This window comes from Castor canadensis, chromosome 2 (assembly GCF_047511655.1).
Source record: "Castor canadensis chromosome 2, mCasCan1.hap1v2, whole genome shotgun sequence".
In the NCBI taxonomy this organism is placed as follows: Eukaryota; Metazoa; Chordata; class Mammalia; order Rodentia; family Castoridae; genus Castor; species Castor canadensis.
In genome coordinates, this window is record NC_133387.1 from 100753815 (window position 1) to 100769364 (window position 15550).

The window sequence follows — 15550 nt, forward strand, 5'->3', positions numbered from 1 at the left end:
GCTTAGGGACCACTAGGCTTTAGCTCTCAGGCTCCCTCCTCTGAGTTTCTCATTTCCCAGCCTTTCCCAACAGCAATGATGGAGAATGTAGGTTTTAAGGAATTTTGATAGATAGCAAACATAAATAGCCAAATGGGTTTAAAACATTAAAGAGCAACAAGTTTCTTCACTATAGAATTTTAATTTTCTTTATATATATTTCCTTGTATATGTAAATAAATTCATTGTATATATAAATATTTATCCAGAAAGATACAGAAGCTACCACATTTCAAAGGTTTTTTTTTTTTTTTTGGTAATAATATTCTTTTCATTACATAGCAGAAGTCAGAAAACTTATGCAACACAAAAGTTAACTCTAGTGACCATTGCTCTGTGAATTTCAAAAATGTATAGCTGGAGAATCTTTTTTTCCCCTGAGTTATATGGAAAAATGCTATTAATTGCTTTCTTGAATGGTACAATATTTAAGCAAACACTTGCACTTTTTACTTGACAATGAACTACCCAGGTTAGAATGCCCTGATGGGGATATTTGAGAAGGCTGGGACTTCTCAAAGCCTGGCTATCTCAGTATAGAAGGCCAGGCATGAGAGAATCAGCCTGTTACTCGTAAGATGAGAAGAAAATTGAATTGGGTGCAAAAGGGGACTCCATCTGGACCTTTTCAGACCACATCACAACTCCTTGCCTTCATTAGCTTATAGGCATTGGTACAGACTCCCTTGGGCCCTCATATCTGATGTCCTCAGACGCTTGTTCCCAAGATTCATAATCTTTTCTTAAAATAGTTGACAATACTTCTTCATAGGTTGTTGAGAATTCTAAATGAGATGATCTAGTACAGTGGTTAGTACAGAGTTGGGCTTAAACAGCTACACCTAGGTAAAAAGTCTAATAACTCTTTATTCCTCAACTTAAAAAGAAAGTAATTCCATCAGGACTTCAACTAAGTGAAAAAGAAGTGTGGATCATATAGAGCATAAAAATCATCAAAATTGGAAGCCTGAGCCAAATGTCAAGGCCTGGTGGCTTAAAATAGATTGAAGACTTTAAAACCTGAAACTTTGAGACTATTAGAAAAAAACATAGTGAAAATAAGATACAGGCAAAGGCAATCACTTTCTAAACAGAACTTCAATAACTCAGAAAATATAGGGAAAAAATGACAAATGGGACTGCATTAAATTAAAAAGCCTTTGCACATCAAAGGAAACAACTACAAGAGTGAAGAGAAAACCTACAGAATGAGAAAGTCTTTGCCAGCTATTCATCTGACAAGGGATTAATATCCAAAGTGTATAAAAAGTTCAAAAAGTTAAACACCAAAAGAACAAATAATCCATGTAATGAATGGGCAAGTGTATTAAACAGAGAGTTCTCCAAAGGAGAAGTACAAATGGCCAATAAGGACATGAAAAATTGTTCAACATCCTTATCCATAAAAAAATGCAAATCAAATGACACTGAGAGTTCATCTCACTCCAGATAGTCAGTTAAACAACAAACCAGAACAAATGCTTGCAAGCACGAGGGGTGAGGGAAAGGCCCTTACACATTGTTCATGGCAGTGTAAATTAGTGCACACTCTGAAAATCTGCACACCCATGGTTATAGCAGTACTATTCACAATAGCCAAATATGGAATCAGTCTTGGTGCCTGTCAACAGATGAATGGATAAAGAAAATATGGCATGCATACACAATAGAGTATTATCCAGCCGTAAAGAAGAATGAAATTATGCCACTTGCAGGAAAATTAATAGAATAGGAGATCATCATGCTAATTATGATAAACCAGACTCACTTGTTTTCTCTTATGTGTGGAATCTGGACCTAAAACAGATAAGAAGGAGGCACAAGGGGAAAAGAGATGGTTATGGGAGGAAAAATATGGTTATAGCATATTGTATGCACCAACGTCATAATAAAACCCACTAACAATTGTAAGAGAAAAAACAAGCTAGATGCTGACAGCTCATGCCTATTATCCTAACTACTTGGGAGGCTGAGATCAGGAGGATCACATTTTCAAGGCCAGCCCAGGCAAAAAAAGTTTGAAAAACCTATCTCAACCACTAGCTGGATATAATGGCATGTACCTGTTGCCCCAAGCTATCTGGGAGGCTGAAATGGGAAAAATTGCAGTTCTGGGCCAACCTGGGCAAAAAGGTTTGCAAAACCCCAACACAATGGGGGAAAATGTTAGACGTGGTGGTATACACTGTCATCCCAGTGACGATGAGAAACTTAAAATAGGAAGATTGTCTTCCAGGTGGTCTGGGCCAAAAGCAAGACTCTATCTCAAAAATAACCAGAGCAAAAAAAGCTGGGAGCATAGCTCAAGTGGTAGAGCACCTATCTAGCTAGTGTGAAGTCCTGAGTCCAAACTCTCAAAGAATCAATGATCCAATGAAGAAATGGGCAAATGAATTGAAAAGAAATGTTTTGAAGGAAGAAGTACAAATAGTCAAAAAACACATGAAGAAGTACACAACATCCCTGGTCATTAAGAAAATGCAAATCAAATCACTTTAAGATTTCACCTCACTCCTGTTAAAATGGCTATCATCAAGAACACAAACAATAAAAAATGTTGGCAAGGATGCAGAAGAAAGGAACCCTTATACACTGCTGGTGGGAATGTAAAATAGTGCAACCACTATGGAAAGCAGTATGGAGGGTCCTCAAAAAACTAAAAGTAGAAATGCCATATGACCCAGCAATACAATTCCTGGGCACATATCCAAAAGAATGTAATCAGGGTACAATAAAGACATTTGCACAGATATTTATTGTAGCATTAGTCACAATAGCCAAGCTATGAATTAAGAAGATATATACACACATATATAATGGAAAATTATTCAGCTATAAAGAAGAATGAAAATTTGTTGTTCACAAGTAAATGGATAGAATTGGAGAACATTATGTTAAGTAAAATAACCCAGGTTCAGAAAGAAAAAAGTTGCATGTTTTCTCTCGTATGTGGAAGATACATTCAAATACAATACAAGCATTATACATATCTATAGAGCATGTTTCCAATAGTGGCACTGTTAGAGGAGTCTAAGGAAGGAGGAAAAGAAGAGAATTATGGAGAATGAATGATATTGAAATGCATCACATCTGTATAGGATGTGATGCATCCTATACACTGTATTGTTCAACACTGAAAACTGTTGAACAATACAGGGAAGGGGAAAGGGGTAAGGAAGGGTAATAGAGGGAGTTAGACTGATTAAAGTACAGCATATTTAAAGGCAATATATGTATTTATATATATACGTATACATATATGACAAAACCTCACTGAACAATGAACAGACATTTAAACAATGAAGAGACATTTAAACAATGAAGGACAGGAATCTAAAACTGGTCATGTCGAGGAGAGGGCTCTAGTGGGAGGGGGAGGGTAAATGAAGAGGGTAAACATGGCTGAAAATGATTTATATATTTTCTATACAAGAATAAACATGGAACATTGAAACCTGTCAAAACCATTTTCAGAAGGGAGGACAGAGAACAATGCAGATGAATCAAATGGTGTACAGTATATGCATATGTGGATATGTCACCACAAAATACCCTGTTCGCTTCTATATACTAATAAAAAACATTTAAAAAAGAAAACACTGCTGAGGACCTATACTCAATGACAAGCTAACAAACTTCAGTACCACCAAAAAAAATCTCTAAAAAAAAGGAGTGGGGGAAGAAGGGATATGAAAGAGTAATAGAGGAAGTGAATATTTTATATGATCAAAGCACATTATATGCACATATGGAAAGATCACAATGAAACCTCTTACATTGTACAATTAATATATGCTAATTTTAAAAATGCAAAAAGACACGTGAACCTATTGAATCTTATTTTCTCTCTTTGCCTCACATGGAGATGCTAGTAAATAGAAAAAGGCTTCAAAGCAACAGAAGAAAGCATGGCAAAATGGATGATTATGCTTCTCAGAGATACAATGATGTACCTGTCATCATCTGAGAAAGGAGATGTTTATACAGACTGTATTAGTTTCCAATTGCTGTTGTAACAAATTGTCACAAACTCAGTGGCTTAAAACAATACAAACATTCTCTAATAGTCCTGGAGACCTGATGTTCAGAATTAGTTCTATGAGGTTAAAATCAAGTTGTCAGCAAGGCTGGTTATTTCTGGAGGTCTGAGAGGAGAATCCGTCATGTGTTTCTTTGAGCTTTTAGTGGCTATTGACATACCTTGGTTTATAGCCACATCACTCCGGTTTCTGCTTTCATCCTCACAGTGCCTTCTCCTCTTCTACAGTCTAATTTCTGCCAGCCTCTTTTTCATAAAGGCACATGAGATTGGCCCACCTATATAATCCATGATAATTTCTCTAGCTCAAGAGCTTGTAGTTAAACATAACCACAAAGTCTTTTTGTTGTTGTTGTTGTCATATAAGGAAACATTCACTGGCTCCAGGAATTAATACAGATATCTTTGGGGACCAATCTTGAGCCTACTACAAGGATAGAGAATAAATGGATCTCTGCAGACTATGCCTTCAGTGGCTGAGAGCTCTTACAAAGTTGTGTCTCTGTTAGGAGTACATCAGTGGACCTATTCATGAGCTCTGTGTGGTACTGGGAAGTGTACCATTGGGTCCAGAACTGGAAAGCTCTGGATAAAGTTTTCTAAGAATTGTGGTTGCTCATGGTTGTAGATCAAAGGGTTGGATTGCTATATTCTCAAATCTATGTGATGAACAGAGAAGTTAAAGTTGATGCACATATGAAGGAAGTATTCAGATTGCCTTGGTTATGGGACAGGTCAGATTCTTAAAAAAGTACATTGTAATGGTATCCTAGAACATGTTCATGTGTCACAAATAGATATATAAGTTCTTTTGCCAGTCCTGAGCCCACCATTTGCCTATGGCTGAGCTGAGCATTCTCTCGATATGTATTTATTGAGTACCTAATGTGTCGCGGGCCTTGGGATAGATCAGTATACAAAAAAAATGAAATTCTCTACCTTTTGGAGGGTCATGGGAAAGTCAGAACCAAAAAGTGCCATTTCTGATACAGTGTTCATAGTAGAGCTTTCATGAACTATTTTAAGTAACTTGGAATGTAATAATATTGAAGCAGAGACACTGTCTTCCTAGAAGACATAGCCTTCTGTTCTGAACAGCCAGTTCTCTCTGTTCTCTGCCACTGGATAGCTCCCAGCCAGGAGCTGTTGTGAGTAAACGCGTGTCTGCTGCATTCTGTGAATCACTGCTGTAAATCTCTGTACAGTCTTAGGGGCCTAAAAGGTTCTCAGACCAGAGGGTTTCTTGTGTTTATGAATCGACCTTTGGTGTTCTGATTAATCATCTAAATTTTCTACTCAACAGTTTGGGATGAAAGACAAATGATAATGTCAAAGTTGAACCATTTGAAGGACCTGGCTCACATCCCCTGCCAATAGCTGAACTTCAGGTTATCAGTAATTGGATCATGATGTCACAATGTACTGGACCATTTAAAGTAATACCTCTGGACCATCAAGGAAATTCAATACATCCAATAATCCTAATAAAACCTTGAATTCATTCCCCCAAAACCCAACAGAAAGCTATGTTCCAGAGGTAAGAATGAGAGGTCTTCCACTATGACCGTAAAAGATATGTTCCGTAAAGCTCTCAAAGACACCTTTTGCATCAAGTGTACATGAAAAGCATCACTCACAGAGATGTAGTACACAAGTACACATGAGGTCCTGAAATAAACAGCTACAAACCACACTTGTGGGCTGAGATGCAAGACTATGCCCACTAAGATGTCAGTGATTTTTGTGAACCTTGCCGGGGCTGGGACTTGGCTTATAGATGCTCTGGAATGTGTCATGGTGTGGTTCTACAGATCAATATCTGCTAGTAGCAAGGTGAGACATAGGTGTGACAGATGTGGGAGACAGTTCCAAACTGAGCACCTCTCCATGGACTCAGGATTTTTCTGGTGGTAGGATTTTAAATTTTCTTTAGAAAATGAAGTCAATTCATTTTCTGTGAAGATGAGTATCAAAACCAGGACCATGAGACCAAGAATTTTAAAGCCAAGAAGGTGAGGACAAGAGCAATGGGATGTGTGGAGCTATCCCTCAAAGCTTTCTAACTGGAACATTTAGAAAACCTTATGGAAAAAATCCAGGGTAAAGTTTCAGCTAGCTGGGTGTAGTGGAAGAACAGGGAAGCAAAGTGAAGATGCTGAAGAGCAAGTGAAAGGATTTATCGTACAAACCCAGGGGTGTAGACTGAGCAGGCAAAAAGAAGTACAACCAGGATGCTGCTGATTATGGGTATTGTCAAGGAGTAGGAGGATATGAGTCAGACAGCTGGATATTGGAGTTCAAGTCTTTCGAGGGAGACTTGAGGGATGATGGGTAGGTCCTTGGAATAGGTGACTGAGCCAATGGAAGTGAGGATGGGGTTTGGAATGGTTATTTTCCTGGCCATTGGTGCCTATGACATGACTTTATAGCATGTACTGGAGAGGAAAATTTGTGTTTCATGTCTTGAAGACCATACAGTAGAGAAAGAAGAGTTGAAATTCAACAGAAACAAGAAGAGGTAGAGACAGAGAAGAATCGATCTCAAAACTGGGGGGGCACTTATAAGCACAGAGCATCTATAATAGTGTGGCAGCACTTTGACAAGACTGCTTTGGGGGCTAATGTCTGGAAAGTCATTGAGATTTGCACAGGTGCCCTCTGAAACATTCTCCTTGAGAGTGGCTTTACTCACATGGACAGCTGTTCTGTTCCTTATACCTGTGCTTTCTCAGTCATTAAAATTCACCTTTCCATCTCAGATGTGCAGGTAGATATATTGAGATTTATAATCTCAGAGATCCTTTAGGTTTGATTAGGGGTTAGGGATTTTCAAAACCCAGAAGCTGTTGAATAGAAACATAGAAAAAAAAACTATAGAACAACCTCCTTGAACTCACTGCCCATAACAAATGAGCAAAGAATGTTGTAGTCAAAACACCCCTACCATCTCTCCATCTGAGGAATCTTTCTACAAATAAATATCAGTTTGCTCTCCTCAGTGTTCTCATCACTGCTTTAGGGCACTCATCATTTATCTCATACGCTGTGTTAATGAGTCCATGAAATTCAGGATCATAAAAAGCACCATGCTACTTAAAAACATTATGCGTTTGCATTTTCCCTTGTCCCTGTTTTTACCCAGGAACGTTTGTGGGCCACATTTTGTCCATTGTGCCACTGCTGTCTATTCCCATGACTGACCCCAGACTAGAGCCTTGTGTGACTCAGGTGTAAGCGCCTGGTTATGTGCTTGAAGATCTGCAGTGAAACTCATGTCTGTCTTTCAATTGTCTGCTCGCTGTTAGAAAAGTAAAAGAACTTTGCAAGCATAGCAAACTTTCAGTCTTACCTAAGATTGATAAAAATCATCAGAAGAAACTATTTGGGATGCAGGCTAAAATATCTTCAGATTAATCAGATATTCACCAGAGGCCTGGATGGCCTGTCAGTGACAGTATTCACATGGAGAGCTGCTATGTTTCTTACACCAATGCTTTCTCAGCCACTAAAAAAACACTCTTCCATCTTTATTGGACAGGCAGCTATATTGAGAATTATAAGCCCAGAAAGACTTTAGGTGTGATTAAAGGTGAAGGATTCTCAAAGCTAAAATGAGGTCATCACATTAAGTGAAATAAGCCAGTCCCACAAAGAAATGAAAAATCCCAAAGTAACTTTGGAGAAGGGTAGACAGCCTTGATGGACACAATCTACTCTCTATAAAAGATGCTGCTTTTAGGGCTGCAGACCTACTTTTTCAGGGAGTTTAGGACTCCTCTGACTGTTTCATGAACAGGAGGGAAAGGAATCATATATTGGGAGTCTTTGGAAACCTGAGTCAGGGTCTGGCCCTGCCATTACTTAGCAAGTCTCTTGTTACTCCAGCCTTGTGTCCCCATCTAAAAAACATAGTTGGTGGACTAGTTTAGTGTTTTCTGAAGACAAACATGTAGTTGAATGGAATAGAATAGGAGATTCAGAAATAAGCTCATGCAGCTACAGCCAATCAATTCATGACAAAGATGCCAAAAATGTACATTGGAAAAATGACACCCTCTTTAAAATATAGTTCTGAGAAAACTATATATCTACATGTAGAAGACAAGAACTAAATCCCTCTCTCTCACTCTGTAAAAAAAATAAACTCAAAATGGACCAAGATTTTAAAGTAATACCTGAAACTTTGAAACTATTAGAGAAAGCATGGGAGAAACACAAGATCTAGACACAAGAATGACCTTCTGAATAGGACTCCACTAGCTCAGAAAATAAGAACAAAAAATGGCAAATGGGGTGGCATCAAGTTAAAAAGCTTTTGCATAGCCAAGGAAACAATCAGTAGAATGAAGAGACAACCTACAGAAAGGGAGAAACTCTTTCCCTGATGTGCGTCTAAATGGTGATCAATATCTAGAGCATAAAAAGAATTAAAAAATTATTAAACATTAAAAATCAAATAATTCAATCAATAAATGGGTAATGGAAATGAACAGACATTTTTCAAAAGAAGAAATATAAATGGCCAACAAATACTTGAAAAAAAATGTTGAACATCCTTATCTGTCTGGGAAATGCAACTCAAGACAACACTGAGATTCTACCTCATCCTAGCCCAATGGCTACTATGAAGGAAGAAAACAAAAGCTGCTGAGGATGCTGGGAAATTGGCATCCTTATTCAGTTATTGTGAATGTAAATTAGTGCAAACACTATGGAAATTGGTACGAAAGTTCCTCAACAAACTATACATAGAACTTCCATATGGTCCAGTGGTATCATTTTGGGGTCCATACCCAAAAAATAAAAGTCAGCTCACTATAGATACACCTGCATAGCCATGTTTATCACAGCACTATTCATATTAGCTAAATTATGGAATCAACATAGCTGCCCGTCAATGGATGAATAGATCAAGAAAATGTGCTAATATACATACAGCAGAGTTTTATTCAGTCATAAAGAATACAATCATGTCGTTTGCAAGAAAATGGATAGAACTGGAGGTCATCACATTAAGTGAAATAAACCAGTCTCACTAAGTGTCATATGTTTTCTCATATATGAAATCTGGGTGATGGGAAGAAAAACATGAAAGTAAAAGGGGTACCACTAAGGATGTAGAAGAGGATTTAAAAGGGGGGGAACATAAGAAATAGTAAGAGAGGGGTAAATATGATCAAAGTACATTATACGGAAATCTTTTTTTTTTTTTTAACTTTTTTCCATCGTACTTTTTCTCTTTCCACTGGGCTGCTGAGGGGCTACAGACATGCCCTTCATATTCTGATGAACTCCGAGATCCATTGCTTGGCCTTGCATTTGTCTTTATCTGTTTCCATTTCTTTTCTCCCTTCTTTTTCAGGGACAGCTATCCTAAATGCTCAATAACCCCATCAGCCACCTCTCAGAACATCAGCTCCCATCTCCCTTTAACAGGACAGTTAAGATAACTAGGCAATTATGGCCCTACATTTCTGCCTCGCACATTTACAAACTTTTACATGCCACTGTTAATCCAATCAAAAGATGAGTGTCTATTTAATTCCTCCTTCTCAATTATTATCCTTTCTTTTTGTTCTTGGTTCCATTAATTCCATTTTGTCAAGAATCTTGTCATAATTATTCTCTCTAGAAAATAACTCTTTCTTTCTTTCTTTCTTTCTCTCTCTCCTTCTTTCTACCTCTTTATATGCTACTGGGAATTTCCTTACACCCTATAATCAGCTCCCCTCTAATAAAAAAAATCAAAACTAAAATGTAATTTTGCATCTTTTCATTCAAAAAAGATTTACTAGGAGATTACTAGCCAGACATGATCCATTCCTTCATGGAACTTAGTATTTGGTGAAGGAAAGAGATAATATATAATGAACTGTTAGGTTTTTGTGTGAAAGTGAATGTCTGGGTGGGCAAGGATCAGTAAGGAGTGCTAGCTCATCTACTTAATAGCTGGTCATTTCTTAGTCTTGAGCTCTGCCTCTCCCCTCCCCCAGCAACCTACACATTTCTCTTTGGAGCCTTTTTTCAGAACAGTCTGTTTCTGCATCCATGGCTTTCTTGTTCTCAATCCTCAGTGGCTTCTATTTCTGCTCTGATTCTACATTCACTTCTACCAGGGTCATCAATAACCTCCTGGTTGTGAACACAAGGAATACTTTCAAGTCTGTGTTCAAATGGAAATTCATTAATATGATCTAAAACAAATGCAAGAAACTTGTGCATATTTTCTTCAGTAACTTATTGCCAGGGTATAATGGGCATAACATCTTTTAGTCTCATCAAATTAAAAATGAAAAATAAGATATAACAGCAAGTTTGATAGCTTTTAGATCAAAAGAGTAATATGTTAAACATGTGATTCTTAATATGAAAATCTCAGTAAAATAAACTAATGTCTAGAAAAATACCATCATTAAAGTTGAGATTTCCTTTTTGTTTTCTTTTCTTGTCTATCTTTAATGTCTTTTAAGGGATATATAGTTCCCATGCTACAGGTGACAGAGCCTGTGTCAGTGCTGATCAGTAGTGTAACGACTGTTCCATGTGACTATTGTGGAGTAGAAATGTAGCTTGTCTGAATTGAGATGTTCTATTCATGGAACAAAGGCTTAAAATGAAAAACAAAAGAATTTAAAATGGCTCATGAATAATTTTTATATTGATTGCATATTGAAATAGCAACATTATATTTAAGAAGTTAAAATATACAATTAAAATTAATTTTATCTGTTTCATCTTACTTTTTTAATATAACTGCAAAAGAACTTAAAATCACACATGTGGCTTGATTGTGTTTTTTATTGGATGGTGCTAGTTTAGCAAAAGAAGGGGCATGGTCAAATCCCTGTGTGTACCTAGTAAAAATGTAAGAGCAATAATCAGAAACAGAATTAGCGACACCTAACATTTAGTGTGGTTTTACTATATACCAGTACTATGCTCACGAAATATGTCAAGTTCTTTTTCCTTGGTCTCAGAAGAACCCCACAGGGAAAGTAACTCCTGCATTTTTCAGCATCACTGTAACCTCACCTGGGTCACGCAGGTAGTGCAGGACAGCTTTGCCAGACACTGTAGCACAAGCTCTCACCTACTTCACCCTCCAGAAAAGATCAGGAAGGAACATGCACAGTGTCATTCTCTTTAAGACATTTTTCTTTATTGCCTCTGCTGTTGAACCTCCAGTTTTCTTATGTTCTTGGGCCAATTCCTGGCCATGACAAGGGAGAGGCTGGGTACTGCATCTGACTAGTCCATTAGGAACATAACCATGACAAGTGTCTGGAAGGCTGGAGAGAGATGCAGAAAGGCCCCAGAGTCAGGCAGGCCACAATCAGCCCCTGGAGGTTTGACCATTTGGATTCTATTTGCATTCTCTCTGTGCTCCTCCACGGGAACAAGCCTTTTCAAATGGGCTTAGCTCTCCAAATCCACTCAAAATGTCACAAAATTAAATGAATGGTTTCTTAGACACCACAGGGAGTAGAAACCCAATAGCAAAACACTAATGGTTTCCTTTGCAGGAAGCCCCTTTGAGGATAAAAGAATTCATCTAAGAGTCAGATCCCTTCCTGGCTGGTGCATCCGTCTGCCACATGACAAGCAGTGGGGAAGTCAATAGCACCCTCGCCCCACTCCACCTGTGATCCTGGAGAACAAGAGGAAGAAAATCCTGATCCTGTGATTTCAATTACAGGAGGTGAAAAATTATTTGATATCTGAGCTTGCTAAAGGCGCCCATTCCTTCTGCTCCAAAGATCTTTCCTGCTACACTGAACAAAAGAGGAGAAAGAAGTTGAGATGCATATTGAGGGGAAGGGGTAGTGGAAAAGAAAGCCAGCACAGCAGGCAGAGAGGTGATGACAATGCAGACAAAAGGAAGAACTTCTTAAGATTCTTTCTAAGAAATGGAATTTACACTGCACTGGCTCTTTTATTAGGAAATCTCTCACCTTATTCTGTTATCTCTCAAGATAAGAATTAGGTTCAGATTTTTGAATCCATGTTGATGGCACAGATTTGGTTGTTAGTCTCCAAGGTCAATGTCAGTCCAGCCATGGGTCTGGGTAGTGAGAGAGTGAACATTGTGGTAGTCCCAGCAGAGTCCCTACTCTGTCCCTGGCAGGTATCCACCTTGGCTTTCCTGGGAACAAAATCCCCATAGAGCTTTTGGCTCTATGGCAAACTAAGTAGAGAAGCAGGCCTTGTATTAACTGTTGCCTTAGTGAGACAAGAGACCTCTCACTAGGAAGAAACATTGTGTTCAAACTTAACTTGACTGCTGGCTATCCAGAGCTGGCCCAGTTATCTACACTCTCTCAGCCAGTCTCCTCATCTGAAAAACAGCTGAATCTTACCAAGTAGGGTGTGTAGGGCTAAAACTTATATAAATCACTGAGCTCACACCAGTACTTTGTGTCTCTAGAATTCAGTTCTCTGTCAAGAGAGGATCATTATATATAAGACTTTTTTGAAGGGGAAAATCCCCTGTTCTATACAAGCCATAGTATGGTATAGTATCCAATAATGGTGAGTTAAACTTACCTCCATGTCTTACTACTGGTTTGGTACTTTGACCTCATCTTCAAACTCTGTGTAGATTTCATAAAAATGTTGTGCCGATATCCGGTGATCAAGGAGGAAACCTCAGGTTATATGGTGGCTGAAAAAAATCATCTTATTTTTACACTTCTTTTGTCCATAATAGTTACCACAAACATTTTGCAGTGCAAAGTTGTATAACTGTAATATAAACATCACATACTGAAAAAGATAATATTTAATACAGGAGCACATGACAGGGAAAAATTATGCCATATTTGTTCTAAATATGGCATATGTGTCTCTACCTTAGAGTCACACATTACAAATTTCATTTCTTCACTTAGACTATAAACTTGCCCAAAATAAGAAACATTTCCAACACCTGTGTTTCCTTCAGCAACTGCTGCTTTAAGTTACATGGGGTCTGTCTAATTAGCATTTGTTTCTTGGTTGATTGATTGATTGATTGATTCTAAAAATAAGTCTTCATCTTGAGATTACAGAGGAGGTTATGGAGGAGGCATGGTTCTCCTTTCTTCCTGAAGACCACGCCTTTACACTAAGACTCTGAGTGTCATCTTTATGTAATAGTCCTACCAAAAGTGGCACATTGGGAACTGGGGACTGGAAACCATCCTCTGAAACTCTTAAGTACAACCTCATCTCTTTGCCTTACTTCTCCACCACTATGCTTGAGAGTCTCATGTCAAAAGGCTGCCAAAGAAAGCTCAAATCCACATGCAGCTAGCTCATGTAGACTGATAAACAAATAGGTCCTGGTTACAACCTAGGAAACAGGCCCAGGGTAGTTAGTGGGGCCTGTTGTCGGAGGTAAGAAACATCAAGCATGATATAAAATCTAGGGAGCTGTGATAAAGAAGGAGAAGAGGCAGGTTTGGGGTCAGGAATATGGTTTTGGCTATAGGGTATCCTCAGAGTGTGTTACAGTTGCTGCTCGGTCTAGAATAGTATTTGTTGAGCTGAAAAGCTGAAAAGATGTAAAGATGTAAAGATGTAAAGATGGTTTACACGCCAACCCTTCACAGGGCTGTACACGTAGGAGGCCAGCAGCAGGCTCATTCCTCAGTGTCTAACCCCAGGCCACCAGGTCTGAATGTGCATAGTCCTTCCTAGCTACTGGAGCGAGGCTCTCTAGAGATGTGGGGGTGTAGATGAGGAGGAAAGGAGAGCTCAGACACTTACAGATATCAGTGTCCTGCCCACATATCCTCTCCCTACCCTGTCAGAGGACACCAGCCTGAATTTCAATTACCAATGTCTGCCTGTTGGTGCCTAAGTGCTTCCTGTGACTGCCGGGGGGTCTCTCTGCCCACCCTGAGAGTAGGTGGAAGTGCCAGAATTCAACCTCCTTTCATCCAGAGCTCTATAACATTGGCTAAGATAAGGTGATGTAATCTTCTAACCCTTAGGATAATTTTGTATTACATAATCTACACTGGTTTCCACATTCTCTGGTGAAATTAAACACCAATATTTCCTGGGGTCACCTCTCAGATAAACAATTTGCACTCAAATCCTTGATGTAGGTCTTCTTCTTGCAGTTCAATTCAGCATATATCTTGACAGTTAACAATGCTACAAGGGGTGGCTGCATGGAACAAAGTGAGGAATAGGTAAAGGTCCTAGTTTTGGGCACAGAGCTTCCAAGATGCCCATGTAAACAAAAATTAAGTGGTCAGAGCCAGGAAGTGATGGGTAATGCAAGCAAGAAGCTCCCAGCCTTACTTCTTTCTCCCAGGGGCAGTAGGCATGAGGACATACCTCATTACTTTGGGAAAGATGTCAGGCCATGAAAGTCCAACAAAAGCCAGCATAGGCCTTACATAGCCAATCTTACAGTTTCTGGTTCCTTAACAAGGGAAAGAAAGCCTCATAGAATCTATACCCCTGGTAGGAATAGATAGATAGATAGAGAGATAGATATGATGATCCACTAAACACTCTGGCCATGACTAACACTAAATGTCAACAGACCAAGACAACCATGCAGCTAGAAGGCAGCAAGTTCCCAACCAGGCTGAATGGAGGGAGAGTTCTCAAAGCAAGAATCAGCATGCTGATAGTTGTTTATATGCTTACGGCCTCCCTTATGAAACATATTCAATTCTAAATCCAATAGTGTGCTCCAATTAACTAATTTGTATTTTTAATTTTTCATAAAGTCATGAATTAAGTTATTCCACCAGGTATTTTTATATATTAATCCCCCAACTGAGCAGTTCTTACCTGATTTCTGAGATTAAGATCCAGTTGCCTGGGCTGACCAGACCTGGTAATCAGCCTCTGGGAAGAAGGACTCCATGTGGCTCACTGTTTTTTTAATACAACTTACTTCCTCCCAATGAAGATTGCATTTTGTTACCTTGATTACCCAGAATTAGAACTTTTCATACATGTTGGTAGAAAAAGACAAAATGGGTATAAAAGTTAGTACAGACGTCCAAAAAAAACAGCAACTGGGAAAGAGACTTTTCTGGAATCATTGTAGCAATGCAGGAGAGAAGGGATGCAAAAGGCAGGAAGGGCACCAGGCGGCCCGGCTTTGGATGAGTCTCTGGATCATGCAGAGGGAAAGAGTTTCAAAGAGCAGGCCAATTGGTTGATGTCCCCTGGAGATCTTTTATCATTTTTTCTATCTCATTGGCTCTCACAACCAATGAATACTCCTTTCTGAACTTAGGACGCTGGGTATCCATCTGTCTTCCAGTGTGAAGGTTTAAACTGGAGTTGTGTCTGCTGAAAACTCACACTGACAAGCCTTAATTCATTTCTTTAAGTCCAACTGAAAGAGAAGTTCTCTATTACCTCAAAGATATTAAGTCCCTGGGTTTATTTCAGTGTGACTTTGACAGATGTATGACAGGTCAGTGCCCATGACTGAGAGATGTGTCAGAAGCCCCTTTATCC